Source organism: Macaca mulatta, chromosome X, assembly GCF_049350105.2.
Source record: "Macaca mulatta isolate MMU2019108-1 chromosome X, T2T-MMU8v2.0, whole genome shotgun sequence".
Lineage (NCBI taxonomy): Eukaryota > Metazoa > Chordata > Mammalia > Primates > Cercopithecidae > Macaca > Macaca mulatta.
This window is the reverse complement of record NC_133426.1, coordinates 78,757,236-78,780,900: the sequence shown is the minus strand read 5'-3', so window position 1 is coordinate 78,780,900 and position 23,665 is coordinate 78,757,236. Positions and strand designations below refer to the sequence as shown.

General features: G+C 44.0%; 2 protein-coding genes across 4 annotated transcripts in view; one reads left to right on the top strand and one right to left on the bottom strand.

The window, feature by feature from the left end:
- The window catches only part of PIN4 (peptidylprolyl cis/trans isomerase, NIMA-interacting 4), an 84,007-nt gene that overhangs the window by 31,985 nt on the left and 28,357 nt on the right, over positions 1 to 23,665 (bottom strand). The window lies entirely within an intron of this gene.
- The window catches only part of ERCC6L (ERCC excision repair 6 like, spindle assembly checkpoint helicase), a 43,927-nt gene that overhangs the window by 8,078 nt on the left and 12,184 nt on the right, over positions 1 to 23,665 (top strand). The window lies entirely within an intron of this gene.

Genomic DNA, 23,665 nt, shown 5'->3' with positions numbered 1-23,665 from the left:
CTACTAAAAACACAAAAATTAGTTGGGTGTGGTGGTGCGCATCTATAGTCCCAGCTACTCGAGAGGCTGAGGCAGGAGAATCGTATGAACCCAGGAGGTGGAGGCTGCAGTGACCTGAGATCATGGCACACTGCACTGCAGGCTGGGTGACAGAGGGAGACCCTGTCTCAAAAAAAAAAAAAAAGGTTCATTCTTTTAGCTATTTTGAAATATATAATTCATTATGATTAATAATAGTCACCATGCTGTGCAGTAGATCACTAGAACCTATTCCTCCTGTTTAACTGAAACTTTGTACCATTGACTAACCTTTCTCCTTTCCCCATCTACCCCTATCCCCCCAGCCTCTGGTAACTACTATTCTACTCTCTACTTCTTTTTTAGATTCCATGTATAAACCAGATCATGGAGTATTTGTCTCTCCGTGCCTGGTTTATTTCACCTAGCAAAATGTCCTCTAGGTTCATTCATGTTGTTGCAAATCAGAATTTCCTGCCTTTTAACGGCTGAAGAATTTTTCATTGTGTGTATATACCACATTTTAAAAATCCATTCATCCTGTTGATGGCTACTTTGGTTGTTTCCTTTTCTTGGCTCCTATGAATAATGCTGCAATGAACATGGGAGTGTAGGTATCTCTTCAATATACTGATTTCAGTTCCTTTGGAAGTACCCAGAAGTGAGATTGCTGGATCATATGGTAACTTTATTTTCAGTTTTTTGAGGAACCTCTGCACTGTCTTCCAGAATGGCCATACTTATGTACGCATTTATTTATTTAGAGACAGGGTCTCCCTCTGTCACCCAGGCTGGAGTGCAGTGGCATGATCTCGGCTCACTGAAGCTTGGGGCTCCTGAGTTCAAGCAATCCTCCCACCTCAGCCTGCCAAGTAGCTGGGACCACAGGTGCGTGCCACCATGCCTGGCTAATTTTTTGTATTTTCAGTAGAGATGGGATTTTGCCATGTTGCCCAGGCTGGTTTCGAACTCCTGAGCTCAAGCGATCTGCCCACCCTAGGCCTCCCAAAGTGCTGGGATTACAGGCGTGAAGCACCATGCCCAGCCCAGAATGTCCATGCTAATTTATAATAGTACCAACAGTATACAAGTGTTCCCTTTTCACCACATCCTTGCCCACACTTGTAAGAGTTAAAGAAAGAGGAAAGAAACACAAAATGCGGCTTGACAGTTAAAGGCAGGTTTACTTTAGATAAAACCTGAGAAGGGTTCTGGCCGATTTTTTTTTTTTTTATTTAGTCAGGAGCGCTTTCTCTTACAGACTAAGAATATATATTGGTTTTAGGGTGAGGGGGCTTATCACAAGCTTGGAATGTTTCTGTGTGAGGGAGAAGTTTCTGTGTGAGGGTTGGAATGTCTCTGGGAGGAGGGGAGGTTATCTTGGGGCAGACATCTTTCCGGCCGAGGGGTGTTATCTCAAGGCTGGCATCTTCCTGGCCGGACGGGAGTTATCTTGGGGCTAGCATGTCTCTGGTCAGGGAGGAGTTTGGAATTGTGGGATATGATGAAGTTTCTCTTCAAATAGCCTGATCAATCCTTTATTCTTTAATTCATAGTACCCCGCACCTCCCCACCCCTGCCTTCCCTTTTCTCCTCTGTCCTTCCTATCTGCCTTTGTTACATGCGCAGACATGCCACAGTACCAGCTCACATTCCTTTCCTTATTTGGAAAGAAGACTAGCTCTCTAGCTCATTGCAGACACCCCTTTCCCCTTTCCCCTCTCGCCCTATGTGCCCATCTTATCTAAAGAAAGTTCAAATGTTTAGCCAACTGGGGCTAGTTTAGATTGTGTGGCCTGATTCCAGCCAATGGGGAAAAGGCACAGGGGCAGGATTTGCATCAGGAATAAAGGCTCTTGTTCCCCTTTGTTCTGGTGTGCTCTCATGGTGACTGGCCAAGGAGAAGCACCCCTCTGTGCAGAAGTAAAAATTGCTTTACTGAAAATCCTTTGTTTGAGTGCTCAGTTTCCTTAAGACTCTGAGCTTTATTTTGACAGAATGTTTCTGGTTGGAGATGTTATTTGTGGTTTATGGTCGTGCTGACCTTAGCCATTAGGCTGATGCCCTTTGGATTTAGGTGGTTTTTTATTAAGTGAACTTTAGAATGAGGGACTTGTCTAAGATGGCGATGCTCCTGCTCTGTCAATCCAGACTCTATAGTTATAAAAAGGAGGAGGGACAGTGTGTTCTTTCTGGCTACTTCCTGCTGTTGAGGGGACGGAGAGTTTTCTGGTCTCCGGTTGACTGTGGGAGCATTGCTGTGTGTAGATGTTTTGGGGTAGTTGTCTGTGAAATGGCCATGATCCTGTCAGTCAAAAATCTTTGGCCATGTGTGGTGGCTCACACCTGTAATCCCAGCACTTTGGGAGGCCAAGGCAGGCAGATCACCTGAGGTCAGGAGTTCGAGACCAGCCTGGTCAACATGGTGAAACCCTTTCTCTACCAAAAATACAAAAATTAGCCAGGCATGGTGGCGAATGCCTGTAATCCCAGCTAATCGGGAGGCTGAGGCAGAAGAACCGCTTGAACCCGTGAGGTGGAGGTGGCAGTGAGCCAATATTGCGGTGCCACTGCACTCCAGCCTGGAAGACAGAGCAAGACTCCGTCTCAAAAAAAAAAAAAAATCTTTGAAAAAGGTTAATTAGGCAGGGTAAGAATATTAGTCCCAGGAATGGGATGACCCATGCTATGATTTTGTTCCCAAACCAAGAATCTATTTTGTTGTTTTGATATTCCCTTAGCGTTTTAGTCCTTTCTTTAAGTTTTTCAGCAGCGTCTCTTACTAGGTCTGATTGGTTGAGGTAGAAACAACATTCCTCACCTCATGAGGGGCAGAATCCCTCTTTCTTTTTCAGCTATTATAAGATCTAGTCCCCGTCTGTTTTGGAGGACTACGCCAGCCAAAGAGTCTAGTTGGTCTTGGGCTTTTTTTTTTTTTTTGAGACAGATTCTTGCTCTGTTGCCCAGGCTGGAGTGCAGTGGTGCGGATCTCGGCTCACTGCAACCTCCACCTCCTGGATTCAAGCAATTCTTCTGCGTCAGTGTCCCGAGTTGCTGGGATTACAGGCATGCACCACCACGCCCAGCTAATTTTTTTGGTATTTTTAGTAGAGACGGAGTTTTACCATGTTGGCCATGGCTGGTCTCGAACTCCTGACCTCAGGTGATCCACCCGCCTCAGCCTCCCAAAGTGCTGGGATTACAAGCGTGAGCCACCGCCCCTGGCCAAGGTCTTGGACTTTTATAAGGCTTCGGGCTGTGTCTTCTAACGAGTCCTGTAGTTCTGTTGAAAGAGCCTTAAAGTATGTTATGGAAGTGGCTAATCCGCTTGCTCTCAATCCAAGTCCAGAGGTTATACCCAAGGTGGCTATTAAGGGAATGAAGTGTATGGCCCTTCCTTTTCTAACATATTGGATGGATGGGATGGGCAAAGGTCGATTAGGAGGAACAAGTCCAATGGAGGGAGATAGATAAACTAGGGTACAGGTTCCAGTCCAGTTGGTAGGGAGATAAAGGTATGTGTTGGTACCACACAAGAACAGGCCTTTGTCGTGTATACAGGCAGAGATATAGAAAGAGAATAGGTGAACTAAATATGGAGTGTTTTTTCTTTCCTGTGGTTCATTACTCCAAATGGACAAGGAGGGGGCCAGGGAGACACCTACTAGAGTAGAAATATAGGAAGAGTTACTTTTTACACATTTAATGCAATAGGATGTTGCATCGTTATATTGAGCCATGGAAAAAAGTGGGCACCAGGGACAGCACAAGTTAGGCCAGCGGCATTGGCTGAGAGAGAGGCTGTCAAATGAGCCAGTTACAGAAATGCTCCATTTGCTTCAGGTGATACTGGGTAGTTAACTCTTAGTTTGATGGTCGGGGTGTTTAATAATGATAGTATGGTTGCATTGGTTAAGTGTTAAGGATCCTACAGGGAGATTTCCTTCAGAGGCTGAAAAGCAAAGTGAAGCTTGTTGTAAAAGAGGGTGTATTTAGTTATAGGCCCTTTAATGGGAGAGTCTTGGGGCTTGAGGCATTGCAGGGAGTTGTAATAGGCTTGAAATAATTTGTTAGCCTGATTAGTCCTGGAAGTAGGATAATTGCCGACCAGGGTGTCAGCTCTTTCAAGAAAGGAAGCTCCCTTTTGGAGTGTATACATTAGGGTTATGCTCCCTGCTAAAAGGTCATGAAGGGGTGCAGGAAGGGCTGTGTAAGCTGAGGAAGACAGCGATAAGAACGTCCAGCATTTGGGAGCAAAGGAAGAGTTAGCTCGCAGCGAGAGGGATTGTGTAAGGTTTATAGTTCGAGCTTGAGAGCAGTGAGAAGTGGTTGTATTAGTGAGGTTGATGTACTTAGGGTATTTATATTGGGAAAAAAAAAAAAGCAAAAAGAGAAAAAGGTTATTTGGGTAAGAGTAAAGTCCTGGAAAGTTCCTTGAAGCCATAGGTCCCATAGAACAGTAAAGAGCTGATCAGGATATATAATGGGAGTTTCGTAGGGGTACCGCTGAAGGTCTATAACAAGGTTGATTAGGAAGCAATGAAAGTTTAGGAGAGAAAGAGACATAAGCGGTGAATTTCTCTTCCTTTTCATCTGAGATTCAGGTGAGGCAAAGGGAAGTGGGTCCTGTGGAGACACAAGAGAAGGCTGAAGGGGTTTTAGATTTGGTTGTTTGGGTATGTGGCAAAGGGAAGTCTGTTTTCTTGAGAGAAGTATAATGAAACCAGTTGGGGAGTCCCTGGAGTTTTGCTGCTGTGGGTGTGGTAAGAATGATTTGGTAAGGTCCCTTTGTTAGAAATGCTTGTTCCCTGGTGCCATAAAGAAATAGCACTTGAACATAAATTTAATTTCCTCAGCAAGGCCATTTTTACTTTCTGCAGAAAGGGCACACTTGCCAGCAGTTTTGCCATGAGAGTACACCGAACAAAGGAGACGAGGTCATTTATAAACTGACGCGTCCACCCTACTGCTGTGTCCAGTTTCCATTGGCTGGAATGGGACCTCACATTCTGTATTTGTCCCGATTGGCTAGCAACTTAGAACTTTTTAGAAGAGGCAAAGGCAGAGGAGAACAAAGGAAGGAGGAAGTAACTTGTGGAATGCCAAGAAAGGTAAAAACACCTTCAAATAAGGAAGAGGAACAGGCTATGACCTAATGCTTGCTTGGACCAGTATAAGCATGCCAGGGCAAATACTTAGGCTAAATTGTGGGAGCTAAGAACATAAAGCACATTGATTTCTTTATTATGGCTAGCCAATATTTAAGAATGTTAGCACAGGTCTTTGAATAAATTTTGCTCCTAAGAGAAGTTACTATTTATTCCTAATTAGATGGGGAGGAAAGTCTTTGAAGAGGAACCTCTACTTTACTTTTTACACCTTCCATTTAGGTGTGAGGGGGGAATTGGGGGTAGGACTGGGATCTTTTATGAGAACCTAATCTTCTGGCTGTAGGAAGGAATTAGAGGAGTCAGTGATGGGTTATGGCAGGTGTTTGTCAGCATATTCCCAAATGAAATGGCGGATAGTATACAGAAGAGGGGAAACAAGGGGAGTTGGTAGAGGTGTCGTTTGACCCTGAGGTGGAACAAAAGGGGCCAGTGGTTTCCCATACATGAGTTCAAAGGGGCTGAGCATTAAGGGTTTATGTGGGAGCACCCACATTTTTAGAAGGGCCAAAGGTAAAAGTGTAACCCAGTCTTTATGTGTTTGGAGTGAGTACCTGGTGAGGGTGGTTTTTCGAATACCATTCATTTTTTCAACTTCTCCTGAAGATTGAGGTCAATAGAGGATATATAGCTTCCAGGTGATTTGTAGAGATTGTGCAAGTGTTGAGTAATTCAGAGATGAATTCAGGACCATTGTCGGATTGAAAAGAGAGAGGCACCCCGAACCTGGGTATGATTTCCGTTATTAATTTGGAGGTGACAGTAGAAGCCCGTTTGTTGGTTGTGGGAAAAGCCTCAACCCATCCTGAAAAGGTATTGATGAGAACTAGAAGAAATCAAACCTTTTTAACTGGGGGCATATGGGTAAAATCAATTTGCCAATCCTGTCCTGGAAGGTGTCCCCTGGCTTGATGGGTTGGGAAAGAAAGGGGTTTAGTGTTGGAGTGGGATGAAGCCTTTTGGCAAATAGAACACTGATGGGAAATGGTCTTTAGCTCTTCCTTTATATCTGGGGTTATGTGTATATGGGAGCTTAAGAAATGTTGCCAAGGGGAATGGCTAATATGGAAGAGGTTGTGAATGTTCCATAAAAGAGTAGTTTTTTTTCAAGGTCAGGTGGGACTAATTTGTTTTGTACCAACCAGTATGGGGGTTTGACTTGTGCCCCCGCCGTGATTAGTTGCTGTATTTGGTGTTCTGGATAAAAGGAAGGGGATATTGAAAGGAGCCGGGCACATTCCTCAGCCCCGGGCTCAAAACAAACAAGCCCAGTACAAACACATCCCATCCTCCCATCCCACCACATATCGCCATATATCTCTCAAACTTCCTGAGCCCAGTACAAACATATCCCATCCTCCCATCCCACCACATATCGCCATATATCTCTCAAACTTCCTGAGCCCAGTACAAACACCACCTGGAAAGTCTCCGATAAGGAGACAGCCGTTCAAAGTTTTACTGAAAGCGCGGGAACCAAAAGAATTCCTTTGTTCCCCTGTAACTTTCGGGCTATAAAAAAGCAAGCACTCGCATTGTTCGGGGCCCTCTTGTATGCTGTGGAATGGAGGGACCAAGTTCGAACTTGCAGTAAAGATCCTTGCCGCTTGGCTTTGACTCTGGACTCTGGTGGTCTTCTTTGGGGAACAAACGGTCTGGGCATAACAATATGTTGTATGAGGGGAAATAGGTATTGGGGGATTGGATGGTTGGTTGAGGCTTGTTTTGCCCAATAGTCAGCCTCACGGTTTCCTATTGAAATGTGGTTTTTATCTGATTGATGTCCTTTGCAATGGATAACTGCAACCTTTTCTGGAAGTAAAGCTGCCTTTAGTAAATGATGGATTAGTTTTCCATTAATGATAGGAAATCCCGTAGCCGTGAGATAGCCCCGCTTGCTCCAAATTTGGGCATTGGAATGGATGGTGTTATAGGCATATTTAGAATTGGTGTATATATTAACTTGTGTACTTTTTGCTAGGGTTAGTGCTCTTATTAGGGAAACTAATTCTGCTTTTTGGGAGGATGTGCCCAAAGGCAAGGGGGCAGCCTCTATGATTCTTCTAGGTGGGTATCATTATGATATCCCTCAATGATGGCATACCCTGCTTGGAGGGAAGGGTTTTTTGATGCACTGCCATCTATAAATCAATCTGGGGCTTCCTTTATGTGAGTGGAAGTAAGGGGGTGAAATATGGTAAGAGAACTTTCAATTAAAGCATGAGTGTTGGTCAGGGTCTAAAATTGGTACTGAAGGCAAAAGAGTGGCAGGATTAAGCGGGGAGCATCTATGAAGAGAGATAGAGGGTTGAAGGAGAGTTGAATGTAAAGCCTGCATGTGGGAGGATGAGATGGAGCTTAGCGCCTTATGGCTGAGTATATTTTGCAGACTGAGAAGAAAATACCTGAAGGGGTTTGTAGAATGTGAGTTTTTGTGCCTCAGGGATAATTAGAGAGGCTGTGACCAAAATGTTTAAGCAAAGGGGCCAGCCTTTGTAAATGGGGTCTAGTTGTTTTGAAAAATATCCTACTGGTTGGAGGGAGTCTCCCACGGGTTGGGCTAATAGTCCAAGGGCCTGATTATGAGAACTGTGTGAATATAGATGAAAGGATCTCAGGGGGTTTGGAAGGCGTGGAGCAGGGGCCTATAATAAGGCACATTTTAGGTGAGAGAAAGCATGATAAAGGGCTGGGTGGGAGTGAGTGGTTGGTCAAGATTGCCTTTTGTGTGTTCATAAAGGAGTTTAGTGATAATGGCAAAATTTCCTGTCCATAATCAGAAAAATCCCACTAATCCGAGGAAAGAAAATAAGTCCCTTTTTGTTTGGGATTTGTTGAATGCTTTGCTTTCATGCTGGCGGAATTTCTCGTGTATTTCAAGTTACGATTAATCCTAGGTATGAGACTTTTGGAGAGGTTAATTGGGCCTTCTTTTTGGACACCTGGTACCTGCATTCAGCCAAAGAATTTAAAAGCCTGGTGGTGTGTTGAATACAATGTTCTAGAGAGGGGCTGCAAAGAAGTAAATCATCCATGTACTGAAGCAAGATGCTAGGTTGTAGATGTAGTTGGGAGAGGTCTAATTGAAGTGCCTGACCGAAATAGTGAGGGCTGCCCCTAAACCCCTGGGGGAGGAGAGTGCAGGTGAGTTGTTGAGAGTAGCCTGTGTCAGGGTCAGTCTAAGTGAAAGCAAAAAGGTTTTGACAGGAGGGATATAGAGGAATAGTTAAAAAAAAAAAAAAAAAAAAAAAAAAAAAAAGCATCCTTGAGGTGCAATACTGAGAAATGGCTAGTGTTGGGAGGAATTTGCAATAGGAGGGTGTAGGGTTTTGGGAACAATAGGATAAAAGGAACAACAGTGGAGTTGATTTGTCACGAATCCTGAACCAGTCTATAGGAGCCATCTGGGTTTTTGATTGGGAGAATAGGAGTATTATGGGGAGAATGGGTGGAGATTAAAATATTGGCAGCCAAAAGTCAGGAGATGATGGGCTTGAGTCCCCGTAATCCATTAGGGTTGAGGAGATATTGTGGGACCACTGTGTAGCACTTAGGATCCTTAGTGAGATTTGAATTAGAGAATGGTGGGTAGCCATTACGGGGGAGTCGTCGTTCCATACTGTAGGATTTACCTGGCTGAGGAATTTGAGTGTTTTTTGTTTGTTTGTTTTTTGAGACGGAATTTTGCTCTTGTTGCTCAGGCTGGAGTGCAATAGCATGATCTTGGCTTGCCGCAGCCTCCACCTCCTGGATTCAAGCGATTCTTCTGCCTCAGCCTCCGAGTAGCTGGGATTACAGGCATGCACCACCAGGCCCGGCTAATTTTGTATTTTTAGTAGAGACGGGGTTTCTCCATGGTCAGGCTGGTCTCAAATTCCCAACCTCAGGCGATCCACCCGCCTCGGCCTCCCAAAGTGCTGAGATTACAGGCGTGAGCCAGGAATTTGGGTTTTAAGTCTATTTGATGTGGAGTGTCTGAGGAGGGGTTTTGTTCTTGATATAATAATAAGTAAGGGGTTAGGCTTTGCTGTAGGGCTGATAAATGAATGATTCCCCCTAGTTTGTATAGGATGTCCCTTCCTAGTAAAGGAGTGGGACAATGAAAAATGACCAAGAAAGAGTGAGTGAGGGTGACTCCCCAAAATGAGCAGTATAGAGGCAGTGTTTTGTATGGAGTTTCTTGTATGTCCTTCATGCCATCAACAGAGACTGATGAACATTCTAGTGGGCCTTGATATTCAGTTAATACTGATAGGCTCGCCCCAGTATCCAGGAGAAAGGAAATAATCTTACTGGATACCGTCCTAATTACCCTGGGTTCCATGGACTCACTGGACGTGGGGGCGAAGGATTCCAGGCACCCTCAATCTTCCGTTGTCAGTGCCAGCAGTGAAGAGATTTCCTCCTGTGATAGTCGGGGGGCCTCATTATGAGCCGCACTCGAACAGGGAGGGTGTACCCATTGGGCGCAGTCCATTTTCCAGTGTCCCCAAAGACCACAAGTTGGGCACGGTTTGGTAGGGGGCCAGGGTTTAGGACAAGCCTTTGCCTAGTATCCAGGGTTGCCATGTTGGAACCCTGATGTGGTACTTCAGGGTGACACTTCCAGATAGGTGAGGGAGTTTCCCTTGGGGTTGTCAGGAGGCTTTTGTGTAACTGACCTTTGGACAGCAGAGGCGAGCATCTGGTATTTTAACCGGAGATGTTTGTCTTTTTGAATTTTTTGTTCCTCATCTCTGTTGTTAAAAGACACGGAAGGCCTCCTAGCACTTTGGGAGGCCAAGGTGGGTGGATCACCTGAGGTCAGGAGTTTGAGACCAGACTGACCAACATGGCGAAACCCTGTCTCTACTAAAAATACAAAATTAGCTGGGTGGGGTGGCGCATGCCTGTAATCCCAGCTACTTGGGAGGCTGAGGCAGGAGAATCCCTTGAACCTGGGCAGCGGAAGTTGCAGTGAGCCAAGATCATGCCATTGCACTCCAGCCTGGGCAACAAGAGCAAAAAAAAAAAAAAAAAGAAGAAGACACAGAAGGCCACATTTAGGAGATCTTGCTGAAATGTTTGGGGACTTCCTCTGATTTTTATAATATTTTCCGGATATCTGGGGCAGATTGGGAAATAAATTGGAGGTGGAGAAAAGTTTGCCCTTCTCTAGATTTTGGATCCAGATTGTTATATTTTAGCATGGCTTCAGTGAGGCGTCATAAGAAAAGGGCAGGATTCTCCTAGGGCTCCTTTGTAATTTCTCTGATTTTTTTGTAATTAGCTGCCTTATGGGCATTTTTGTTCATGCCCGTGAGGAGACAGGTAATCATGTGGTCCCATCGCCTGATACCATTGTTTCCCTGTTGGTAAGTCCAGGCTGGGTCTCTATGGGGGACTGCATCATTGGCCACTGGATTTTATATAGGGGCTTGGTTATGGAGTTCATCTGCGTAGGCTTCAGCTGAACGCCAGATGCGTTCCTTTTCATCAGGAGTGAGGGTGGAGGTTAAAATTATATAAATATCATGCCAAGTTAAATTAAAGGATTGGGTTACGTGCAGGAATTCCCTGTGATAGTGAGAGGGATTTTCAGAGAAGGATCCTGGATGCCATTCGATTTGTGACAAATCAGAAATGGAGAAAGGGATGTGAACGTGAGCAATGCCTTCAACTCCAGATACTTCCCGGAGAGGGAGAATGGCTGGGGTGGTTTGACTGGTGGCTTTTGAACAGGTAACAGGTGGATAAGGAGGAGGAGTGGGGTTTGGAGCTGGAGACCTGGGGGCAGGAGGGGCCCCTGGGGTGGAGGGTTTGGAGGGATGAGGAGCAGAACCAGGGGGATGGGAATACGGAGGGGGTTCATCTGCAGGGTGAAAAGGGGTTTCAGAGGAAGGAGTTTTGAGGGAAGGGGTTTTGGAGGAAGGGTTTTTGCAGGAAAGGATCTCAGAGGAAGGGTTTTTGGAGGAGGAAGAGACCAGACAGCGTTTTCATTGAGAAGAAGGACTTCATGAGGGGTGCAAGCTTGACATAGGGAGAGTTGGGATCTAAGGTAGAAGAAAGTCTGAATGTAGAGAACCTCTTGCCATTTGCCATTCCTGGTTATAAAGTTGTCAAGATCGCTAAGAATTTGCAAGTAAAAGGTGCCATTTTTGGGCCATCGTCTGTCATTATCTAATGTGTATTGGGGCCAGACCATGTTGCAATAAAAGACTAAATGCTTTGGCTTTATGCTTCCCCGTAACCCAAGTTTGGCAAGGTTGTGAAGGAGGCAACCCAGTGGGGAGGATGTAGGAATGTGGGATTGTTTGGCACCCATGTGGACTGGTGAGAAGAAGCCAAGGTTGTCTGTTTTTGTTCTAGGCATTCCCAGACGAAAGACAGAGACACGGAGTCCTCTTTCTAAAGAGGACGGTCAAGCTGAGATGAAAACTGGGCATCCCCAAGATTTCTTCTAGCTTTTTAGTGCTGCTGGTCCTCTGAGGACCGGGGTGGCAGACCTGACTTTTCCTGGTACTGTGGGAAAGCCAAGGGAGGGCAGATCTTAGCAGTTGGCTGGACTAGTGTCCAATGTTGGATGTTCCGGTTGGAATTGGCAAAGGGCCCCTTAGGCTGTAGCCACATGAGGAAGAGAGAAAGAGAGAGAAGGGAGGAGGAGGGGAGAGAGCAAAATACCCATTGTGGGCCGTTGGAGGCGGATTCCTGAGATCTGAAGGTTTAAAGAACTTGCTGGGAGTAGTCCTGGCCAGAGCCTCGCAGTCCCCTTTAGGTTAGTTGTCCTACTCATGCAAATCACTTGAAAAATGAAGTGAGAGAAAAGACAGGGTGGGTGGCCAGAGACCCTCAGGATCCAGGAATTAACTTACTGCCATTGCCCACTGCTTCCTGGGTTGCAAGAGAGCCTCTGCCCCCAGCACCTGTTCCAGATTTCGGCACCAAATATAAGAGTCAAAGAAAGAGGAAAGAAACACGAAATGTTCGACAGTTAGAGGCAGGTTTACTTTAGATAAAACCTGAGAGGGGTTTCTGGCCAATTTTGGTCAGGAGCACTTTCTCTTACAGACTAAGAGTATATATTGGTTTTAGGGTGAGAGGGCTTATCACAAGCTTGGAATGTTTCTGTGTGAGGGAGAAGTTTTATGGCGGGGTTGGAATGTCTCTGGGAGGAGGGGAGGTTATCTTGGGGCAGACATCTTTCCGGCCAGAGGGGGCTATCTCAAGGCTGGCATCCTCCTGGCCGGAGGCATGTTATCTTAGGGCTAGCATGTCTGTGGTCAGGGAGGAGTTTGGAATGTTTCTGGTTGGAGATGTTATTTGTGGTTTATGGTCATGCTGACCTTAGCCATTGGGCTGATGCCCTTTAGATTTAGGCAGTTTTTTATTAAGGTGAACTTTAGAATGAGGGGCTTGTCCAAGATGCCAATGTTCAGCATATGTGATTGTGATTATGTGATGCCGATGTTCGGCATATGTGATTCGGCATATATGATATGTGATTGCTTGGTTGACGTCTCTGCTTGATAATAGATATATCAAATTTAACATGCCTAAAAACTAAAGGACAAAAACCACATTTCTTATCTCAATAGGTGCAGAAAAAAACATTTGACAAAATCTAGCACCCTTTCATGATACAAACACTCAGCAAACTAGGAATAAAAGGTAACTTCCCTAACCTGATCAAAGGTATCTACAAAAATCCCATAGCTAACATTGTACTTAATGGTGAAAGACTAAAGGCTTTCCACACTCATATCAGGAACAAGGCAAGGATGTTTGTCTGCTCTTGCAACTTATATTCACATTATAATTCAACATTATAGTGGAGGTTCTTTTTTTTTTTTTTGAAACGGAGTCTCACTGTGTCACCAGGCTGGAGTGCAGTGGCGCAACCTTGACTCACTGCAATCTCTGCCTCCCGGGTTCAAGTGATTCTCCTGCTTCAGTGTCCCGAGTAGCTGGGATGACAGGTGTGCACTACCATGCCCGCTGTTTTTTTTTGTATTTTTGGTAGGGACAGGGTTTCACCATGTTGGCCAGGATGGTCTCGATTACCTGACCTTGTTGTGATCCACCTACCTTGGCCTCCCAAAATGCTGGAATTACAGGCATGAGCCACTGTGCCCGGCCTATAGCAGAGGTTCTAGCCAGGGCAATTAGGAAAGAAAAAGGAAAAAAGAAAAAAAAAGAGCATACAGATTGGAAACGAAGAAGTAAAACTATCTGTATTTGTAGGTGACGTGATTTTTTTCCCTTCAATATTTTTATTGTTTTAAAATATGCATAACAAAATTTACCATCTTAACCATTTTTGAGTATATGGTTTACTGGCATTAAATACATTCATAATGTTTGTATTAGTGTGTTTTCACATTGCTGATAAAGACATACCCGAGATGGGGAAGAAAAAGAGGTTTAATTGGACTTACAGTTCCACATGGCTGTGGAGGCCTCTGAATCATGGCAGGAGACGAAAGGCACGTCTTACATGGTGGCAGCAAGAGAAAAGGAGGAAGAAGCAAAAGCAGAAACTGCTGACAAACCCATTAAATCTCGTGAGATATATTCATTATCACGAGACTAGCAGGGGAAAGACCAGCCCCCATGATTCAATGACCTCCCCCTGGGTCCCTACCACAACACATGGGAATTCTGGGAGATACAATTAAAGTTGAGATTTGGGTGGGGACACAGCCAAACCATACCATTCCACCCCTGGCCCCTCCAAATCTCATGACCTCACATTCTAAAACCAATCATGCCTTCCCAACCAGTATTAACTCAAAAGTCCACAGTCTAAAGTCTCATCTGAGACAAGGCAAGTCCCTTCCACCTCTGAGCCTGTAAAATCAAAAGCAGGTTAGTTACTTCCTAGATATAGTGGGAGTACAGACAATGGGTAAATACACCCATTCCAAATGGGAGAAATTGGCCAAAGCAAAGAGGCTACAGGCCTCATGCTAGTCCAGAATACAGTGGGGCAGTCAAATCTTAAAGCTCCAAAATGATCTCCTTTGACTCCATGTCTCACATCCATGTCATGCTGATGTAACAGGTGGGTTCCTATGGTCTTGGACGGCTCTGCCCCTGTGGCTTTGCAGGGTACAGCCTTCCTCCTGGCTGCTTTCATGGGCTGGCATTGAGTATCTGTGACTTTTCCAGGTGCACGGTGCAGGCTGTCAGTGAATTTACCATTTTGGCATCTGGAGGACAGTGGCCCTCTTCTCACAGCTCCACTAGGCAGTGCCCCAGTGGGGACTCTGTGTGGGGGCTCTGACCCCACATTTCCCTTCCACACTGCCCTAGCAGAGGTTTCCATGAGGGCCCCACCCCTGCAGCAAACTTTTGCCTGGGCATCTAGGCATTTCCATACAACTTCTGAAATCTAGGCAGAGGTTCCCAAACCTCAGTTCTTGACTTCTGTGAACCCACAGGCTCAACACCACATGGAAGCTGCCAAGGCTTGTGACTTCCACCCTCTGAAGGCACAACTCGAGCTCCACATTGGCCCCTTTCAGCCACAGCTGGAGCAGCTGGGACACAGGGCACTAAGTCCCTTGGCTGCACACAGCACGGGGACCCTGGACCCGACCCATGAAACCATTTTATCCTTCTGGGCCTCTGGGCCTGTGATGAGAGGGGCTGCCATGAAGGTCTCTGACATAGTCTGGGGACATTTGCCCCATGGTCTTGGGGATTAACATTAGGCTCCTTGCTACTTAGGCAAATTTCTGCAGCCTGCTTGAATTTCTCCTTCAGAAAATGGGTTTTTCTTTTCTATTGCATTTTTAGGCTGCAAATTTTCAGAACTTTTATGCTCCGTTTCTTTTCTATTGCATTGTTAGGCTGCAAATTTTCAGAACTTTTATGCTCTGTTTCCCATTTAAAATGAAATACTTTTAACAGCACCCAAGTCACCTTTTGAATGCTTTGCTGCTTAGAAATTTCTTTCATCTTGGCCGGGCATGGTAGCTCATGCCTGTAATCCCAGCACTTTGGGAAGCTAAGGCAGGCGGCTCACGAGGTCATATCAAGACCATCCTGGCTAACATGGTGAAACCCCATCTCTACTAAAAATACAAAAATTAGCTGGGCACGGTGGTACGTGCCTGTAGTCCCAGCTACTCAGGAGGCTAAGGCAGGAGAATCCCTTGAACCCGGGAGGTGGAGGTTGCAGTGAGCCAAGATTGCGCCACTGCACTTCAGCCTGGGTGACAGAGTGAGACTCTGTCTCAAAAAGAAAAAAAAAAAAGAAATTTCTAGGCTGGGCGCAGTGGCTCATTCCTGTAATCCCAGCATTTTGGGAGGCCAAGGTGGGCGGATCATGAGGTCAGGAGTTTGAGACCAGTCTGACCAACATGGTGAAACCCCATCTCTACTAAAAATACAAAAAAAATTTAGCCGGGCGTGGTGGTGCCTGCCTGTAATCCCAGCTACTCAGGAGGCTGAGGCAGGAGAATCGCTTGAACCCAGGAGGCAGAGGTTGCAGTGAGCCGAGGTCACGCCACTGCACTCCAGCCTGGGCGACAGAGTGAGACTACGTCTCAAAAAAAAAAAAAAAAAGAAAGAAAGAAAAAAGAAATTTCTTCCACCAGATACCCTAAAAATCATCTCTCTCAAGTTCAAAGTCCCACAAATCTCTAGGGCAGGGGCAAAACGCCACCAGTCTCTTTGATAAAACAGAATCACCTTTGCTCCAGTTCCCAACAAGTTCTTCATCTCCATCTGAGACCACCTCAACCTGGGCCTTATTGTTCATATCACTATCAGCATTTTTCTCAAAACCATTTGACAAGTCTCTAGGAGGTTCCAAATGTTCCCACATATTACTGTCTTTTTTTTGGTTTTTGACCTGACCTGACCATGTTGGCCAGGTTGGTCTCGACCTCCTGACCTCGTGATCTGCCTGCCTCGGCCTCCCAAAGTGCTGGAATTGCAGGCATGAGCCATTTCCTGTCTTCTTCTGAACCCTGTCAACTGTTCCAACCTCTGCTTGTTACCCAGTTCCAAAGTCGCTTCCACATTTTCAGGTGTCTTTTCAGCGGTGCCCCACTCTCATGGTACCAATTTACTGTATTAGTCCATTTTCACACTGCTGATAAAAAGATGTCCAAGACTGGGAAGAAAAAGAGGTTTATTTGGACTTACAGTTCCACATGGCTGGGGAGGCCTCAGAATCATGGCTGGAGGTGAAAGACTCTTCTTACAAGGAAGAAGCAAAAGTGGAAACCCCTGATAAACCCATCAGATCTCATGAGGCTTATTCACTATCATGAGAATAGCAGGGGAAAGACTGGCCCCCATGATTCAATTACCTCCTCCTGGATCCCTCCTGCAACATTTGGGAATTCTGGGAGATACAGTTCAAGTTTAGATTTGGGTGGGGACACAGCCAAACCATATCAGTGTTGTACACACGTCACCACCATCCATCTCTGTAACTCTTTTCATCTTGTAAAACTGAAATTCTATAACCATTAAGCGTAACTCCCCATTTCCTCATCCTCCTGGCCCTGGGTACCACCGTTCTTCTGTCTGCCTCTGTGAATTTGACTACTCTAGGTGCCTCATAAATGGAATCATGCAGTATGTATCTTTTTGTGATTGGCTTATTTTGCTTACCATAATATCCTCAAGGTTCATCTATGCTGTAGCATGTGACAGGATTTTCTTCCTTTTTAAGCTGAATGACACTTCATTGTGTGTATAGACCATATTTTGCTTATTCATTTATCTGTCTGTGGATACCTGGATTGCTTCCATCTCTTGGCTATTATGAGTAATGCTAGTATGAACATGGGTATGTAAATATCTCTTCAGGATCCCATTTTCAATTCTTTTGCATATATACCCCAAAGTGGAATTGCTGGATCATATGGTAATTCTATTTTTAATTTTTTGAGAAACTGTGATATGGTTTGGCTGTGTCCCCACCCAAATCTCACCTTGAATTGTAATAATCTCCATGTGTCAAGGGTGGGGCCAGGTGGAGATAATTGAATCTTGGAGGTGGTTTCTCCCATATTGTTCTCCTGGTAATGAATACGTCTCATGAGATCTGATGGTTTTATAAATGGGATTTCCCCTGCACAAGCTCTCTTGCCTGCCACCATGTAAGACGTCCCTTGCTCTTCCACCATGATTGTGAGGTCTCCCCAGCCATGTGGAACTGTGAGTCAATTAAACCTTTTTCCTTTATAAATTACCCGGTCTCAGGTATGTCTTTATTAGCAGCATAACAGACTAATACAAACTGCCATACTGTTTTCCACAGAGGCTATACCGTTTTACATTTCCATCAACAGTGCACATGGGTTCACAATTTATCCACATCCTCCCTAACATTTATTTTCTGCTTTTTTGAGGGGGGAGAGGGGAGCGGGGAATAAGGTCTGTTTCTGTTGCCCAAGCTGGAGTGCAGTAGTGTGATCTTTGCTCACTGCAACCTCCGTCTCCCAGGCTCAAGTCATCCTCCCACTTCAGCCTCCCAAGTAGCTGGGACCACAGGCATGCACCGCCATGCCTGGCTAATTTGTTTTTTAAGATAATAGTCATCTTAATAGCTGTGAGGTAGTATTTTCTAGTTTTGATTTGCATTTCTGCAGTAATTAAGTGATGTCAAGCATTTTTTCATGTGCTTATTAGCCATTTGTATATCTTTGGAGAATTCTCTATTCCCATTTTTTTGTATTTTGTTGCCCATTTTTGAATTAAGTTTTTTGTTTCTTTGTTCTTGAGTTTTAGTTCTCTATATATTCTGGATATTAATCAGATATATAATTAACGAATATTTCTCCCATTCTATGGGTTGCCTTTTTACTCTGTTGATAATTGTCTTTTGATGTACAAATTTTGAATTTTTTCCTGAGGTTCAATTGGTTTATTTTGTAGTTGTTTGTGCCTTTGGTGTCATGTCCAAGAAATTATTGCCAAATCCAATATTTTGAAGCTTTTTTTTTTCTCTTTCTTTCTTTTTTTTTTTTTTTTTTTGAGATGGAGTCTTGCTCTGCTGTCTCCCAGGCTGGATTGGAGTGGTGCAATCTCAGCTCACTGCAACCTCCACCTCCTGGGTTCAAGCAAACCTCCTGCCTCAGCTTCCTGAGTAGCTGGGATTATAGGCATGCGCCACCACGCCTGGATAATTTTTGTATTTTTAGTAGAGATGGAGTTTCACCATGTTGGCCAGGCTGGTTTCAAACTCCTAACCTCAAGTGATCCACCTGGCTTGGTCTCTCAAAGTACAGGGATTATGGGTGTGAGCTACCATGCCCGGCCTGGTCTTGAACTTCTGGCTTCAAGTGATCCTCCTGCCACAGCCTTTCAAAGTACCAGAATGACAGGCGTGAGCCATCCGCCTAGCCAAATGTTGTGAAGCTTTTGCCCTGTTTTCATCTAATTATTTTATAGTTTTAGGACTTTGATCCATTTTGAGTTAATTTTTGTATATGATGTGAGGTAAGGGTCCAACTTCATTCTTTTGCATGTGAATATCCAGTTTCCCCAGTGCCACTTATTGAAAAGACTGTCCTTTCCCCATTGAATGGTCTTGTGAAAAAATCATTCAACTATATATGCAAGGTTTTATTTCTGGGCTGTTTGTTCTAGTCTATGAGTCTACATATCTGTCTTTATGCCAGTACCATAGTGTTTTGATTATTGTAGTATTGTAGTTAGTTTTGAAATCAGGAAGTGAGTCCTCTAGGTTTGTTCTTTCTCAACATTGTTTTCATGGCTATTCAGGGTCCCTTGAGATTTCATATGAATTTTAGGAAGGGTTTTTTTTTTTTTTTTTTTGAGATGGAGTCTTGCTATATCGCCTCCCAGGCTGGAGTGCAGTGATGCGATCTTGGCTTACTGCAGCCTTGCCTCCCGGGTTCAAGCAATTCTCCTGCCTCAGCCCCTGAGTAGCTGGGATTATAGACATGCGCCACCACGCCTGGCTAATTTTTGTATTTTTAGGAGAAACAGGGTTTCACCATGTTGGCCAGGCTGATCTCAAACTCCTGACCTCAACTGAGCCACTGTGGTTGGCCATGAATTTTAGGAAGGGGTTTTCTATTTCTTCAAAACACATCACTGGGAGTTTGACAGGGATTTCATTGAATCTGTAGATTGCAGTGGATAGTATGGTATCTTAAAAATACTGTATTCTAATCCATGAGCATGGAATGTGTTTCCATTTACTTATGTCTTAATTTATTTTAGTAGTGTTTTAAAATTTTCATTGTACAAGTCTTTTACTCCTTGGTTAAATTAATTCCTAAGTGTTTTATTCTTTTTGATGCTGTTATAAATGGAATTGTTTTTGTAATTTCCTTTTCAGATTGTTCATTGTTAGTATATAGAATTGCAACCGATACTTGGTTGTTGACTTTGTATCCTGTTACTTTGCTGAGTTTATTAGTTCTATCAGTTTTGTTGTGAAAAATCTTTAGGGTTTTCTACATCTAAGATCATATCACCTGTGAACAGAGATAATTTTACTTCTTCCTTCCTAATTTGGAGGACTTTTCTTTCTTTCTTTCCTTTCTTTTTTTTTGTTTTTGTTTTTGTTTTTTAGAGACAGCATATCACTCCATTGCCTAGGCTGGAGTGCAGTGCTGGGATCATGGCTTGCTGCAGCCTTAAACTCCTGGGCTCAGGTGATCTTCCTGCCTCAGCCTCCTGAGTAGCTATGACCACAGGCACGTGCCATCATGCCTGGCTGGTTTTTTAATTTTTTTGTAGAGATGGAGGTCTTGCTTTGTTGTCTAGGTTGGTCTCAAATTCCTTGCCTCAAGTGATCCTCCCACCTTGGCCTCCCAAAGTGGTGGGATTACAGGGATGAATCTCTGCACCCGGCCCTTTTATTTCTTTTTCTTGCCTAATTGCTCTGGTTAGAACTTCCAGTACTGTGTTGAATAGAATTGGTGAAAGCAGGGATTCTTTCTTGTTCCTGATCTTAGAGGAAAAGCTTTCAGTCTTTCACCATTGAATATGATGTTCATTGTGTTTTTCATGTATGACTTTCATTAGGTTGGGGTAGTTTTGTTTTTTGAGTGTTTTTATCATGAAAAGGTATTAAATTTTGTCAAATGCTTTTTTCTGCATCATTTGAGATAATGAAACTTCTTTCATGCTGAAGAACATTGCCTGGTATGATCTCTCTGGGTGCCAAAGCACAAGATGTTTTTTTCCTTCATTGGTTAATGTGATGTATTACATTGATCAACTTTCGTATGTTGAACCATGCTTGCATTCCAGGAATAAAATCTCACTTGGTCATGGTCCTTTTAATATGCTGCCAAATCTGATTTGCTAATATTTTGTTGAGGATTTTTACATTAATGTTCATAAGGGATGTTGGTCTGTAAGTTTTTTCTTTTCTTTTCTTTTTATAGTATCTTGATGACATGACCTTTAATATAGAAAACCCTAATGAATCCACAAAAAACTATTAGAGCTAATAGATAAATTCAGAAAGTTGCAGGATACTAGATCAATATTCAAAATTTAATCATATATATACTGTATATTTATATATACAATAATATATTATATAATTATATATTATATATAATTGTATATATAATATATAATGGTATATATAATATATAATTGTGTATATAAATATATATAGTATATATACATATGATGTACATATACGTGTGTGTGTGTGTGTGTGTGTGTATATATATATATATATTTTTTTTTTTTGAGACAGAGTCTTGCTCTGTTGCCCAGGCTGGAGTGCACTGGCATGATCTTGGCTCACTGCAACCTTTGCCTCCTGGTTTCAAGCGATTCTCCTGCCTCAGCCTCCTGAGTAGTTGGAATTACAGGTGCCCACCACCACGCCTGGCTAATTTTTGTAGTTTTAGTAGAGATGGGGCTTCTTCACGTTGGTCAGGCTGGTCTCGAACTCCTGACCTCAGGTGATCCACCCGCCTTGGTCTCCCAAAGTGCTGGGATTACAGGCGTGAGCTATTATGCCTAGCCTATTTATTTATATTTTTTGAGGCAGAGTCTCTGTTGCCCAGGCTGGAGTGCAGTGGCTCAATCTCGGCTTACTGCAACCTCTGTCTCCCAGGTTCAAGCGATTCTCCTGCCTCCGCCTCCTGAGTAGCTGGGATTTCAGGCGCAGGCCACCACGCCCTGCTAATTTTTATATTTTTAGTAGAGATGGGGTTTCACCATGTTGGCCAGGCTGGTCTCAAACTCCTGACCTCAGGTGATCCTCCTGCCTTGGCCTCACAAAGTGCTGGCATTACACGCATGAGCCACCGCACCTGGCCTTATTTATTTATTTAATTTTGGGGCACGGTCTCGTTCTGTTGCCCAGGCTGGAGTGCAGTGGTGCGATCTCTGCTCTCTGTAACCTCCGCCTCCTGGGTTCAAGCGATTCTCCTGCCTCAGCCTCCCAAGTAGCTGGGATTACAGGTGCCCACCATCATGCCCAGCTAATTTTTTTATTTTTAGTAGAGACGGGGTTTCACTGTGTTGGCCAGGCAGGTCTTGAACTCCTGACCTCAGGTGATCCGTCCACCTCAGCCTCCTAAAGTGCTGGGATCACAGGCGTGGGCCACCGTGCCCAGCCAAAACAATTCCATTTATAATAGCAACAAAAATAAATGCTTAGGAGTAAATTTATGTGAGGAGGTGCAACACTTGGATACTGAAAACTGTAAAACATTGTTGAAAGAAATTTAAGAAGGCCTAAATAAAAGAAAGATATCCTGCATTTATGGATTGAAAGACATAATATCTTTAAAACGGCAGTACTTCCCAAAGTGTTCTACAGATTCTAATGCTACATCTAAGAAAATCCCAGCTGGCTTTTTTGCAGAAATTGATGAGCTACCAGCTTGGCCAACATAGTGAAACCCCGTCTCTAGTAAAAATATAGAAATTAGCCGGGTGGGGGTGGTGCACGCCTATAATCCCAGCTACTCGGAAGGCTGCTGAGGCAGGAGAATCCCTTGAAACTGGGAGGCAGAGGTTGCAGTGAACTGAGACTGTGCCACTGCACTCCAGCCTGGGTGACAGAGCGAGACTCTGTTTCAAAAAAAAAAAAAAAAAAAGAGAGAGAGAGAGAGAAAGAAATTGACAAAGTATTATAAAAGCCATATAGAAATGCAGGGGACCCAGAATAGCCAAAACAATCTTAAAAAAGAGTAAAGTTAGCCGGCCATGGTGCCTCACATCTGTAATCTCAGCTACTCAGGTGACTGAGACAGGAGGATCACTTGAGGCCAGGAGTTTGAGACCAGGCTGGGCAACATGGTGATACCCCATCTCTATTATTAATTTTTTTTTTTTTTTTTTGAGACGGAGTCTCGCTCTGTTGCCCAGGCTAGAGTGCAGTGGTGCCATCTCAACTCACTGCAAGCTCCGCCTCCTGGGTTCACGCCATTCTCCTGCCTCAGCCTCCCAAGTAGCTGGGACTACAGGCGCCCGCCACCATGCCCGGCTAATTTTTTGTATTTATAGTAGAGACAGGGTTTCACCGTGGTAGTCAGGATGGTCTGGATCTCCTGACCTCGTGATCTGCCCGCCTCGGCCTCCCAAAGTGCTGGGATTACAGGCGTGAGCCACCGCACCTGGCCCCCATCTCTATTATTTAAAGAAAATTTTTAAAGGAACAAAGTTAGAGGACTCATAGTTCCTAAATTCAAAACTTACAACAAAGCTACAGTAGTCAAGATAGTGTGGTACTTGTATAAGTATAGATATAGGTCAATTGAATAGAATCAAGAGTTCTACACTGTTCTTTCCTGGAACAGCATGGAGTGCCCATATTTCAGGCACTTGCTTACGTGTAGGGAATTACGGTTGCTGTTGTATTTTGTTCTTTTTTTGTTTTTTAATTTTTTTTTCTACTCAATAAGCTTTCATGTCCACCTTCTGGTAATGATCTTATCCCCTGGCCACTAGTGTGGGCAAGTAACATTCTTTAAAACTTTTATTGTGAAATATAAGATACGTATATTTCACAATATATGCATAAACAAAATGTATAAAACATGAATATTCAATTTAATGGTGGCCTGGGCCTCTTAGGATAGGAGACTACACAAGTTTTGGTTTGGGGCTTGACACTGTTAGCTCTGTACTCTATTTCACCTATAAGAGTAATCACTGAAAACAGTGTAAGGCTTTCTGTAGTATTTATTATCTGGTTATTGGCTTTGGATTCCTCAGAAAAGAACTATTTGGACCGAACTGTATGGCTCAAAAGAGGCCCAAGGTTCTTCTTGCTCTTTTAGGTCCTTCATACCCTGTCATAAAGAGAATACAAGCAGGCAGGAAGAGCAAGGCTGATTTCAAAGTGAGTAAAAGCAGGCAGGGTTGTTGAACTCCTCCTTTGTAATCAGACCTGAATATTTTAGTGCTGCTTTTGGTTGAACTGGGCAAATACCCTTCTGCCAGAATAAACAGGAAGAAAGCATCCTCCTACATGCTAACAACATGCCCTCAGAAGCAGCTGAACCTGCTGGCTAATCACTCCGGAAAAA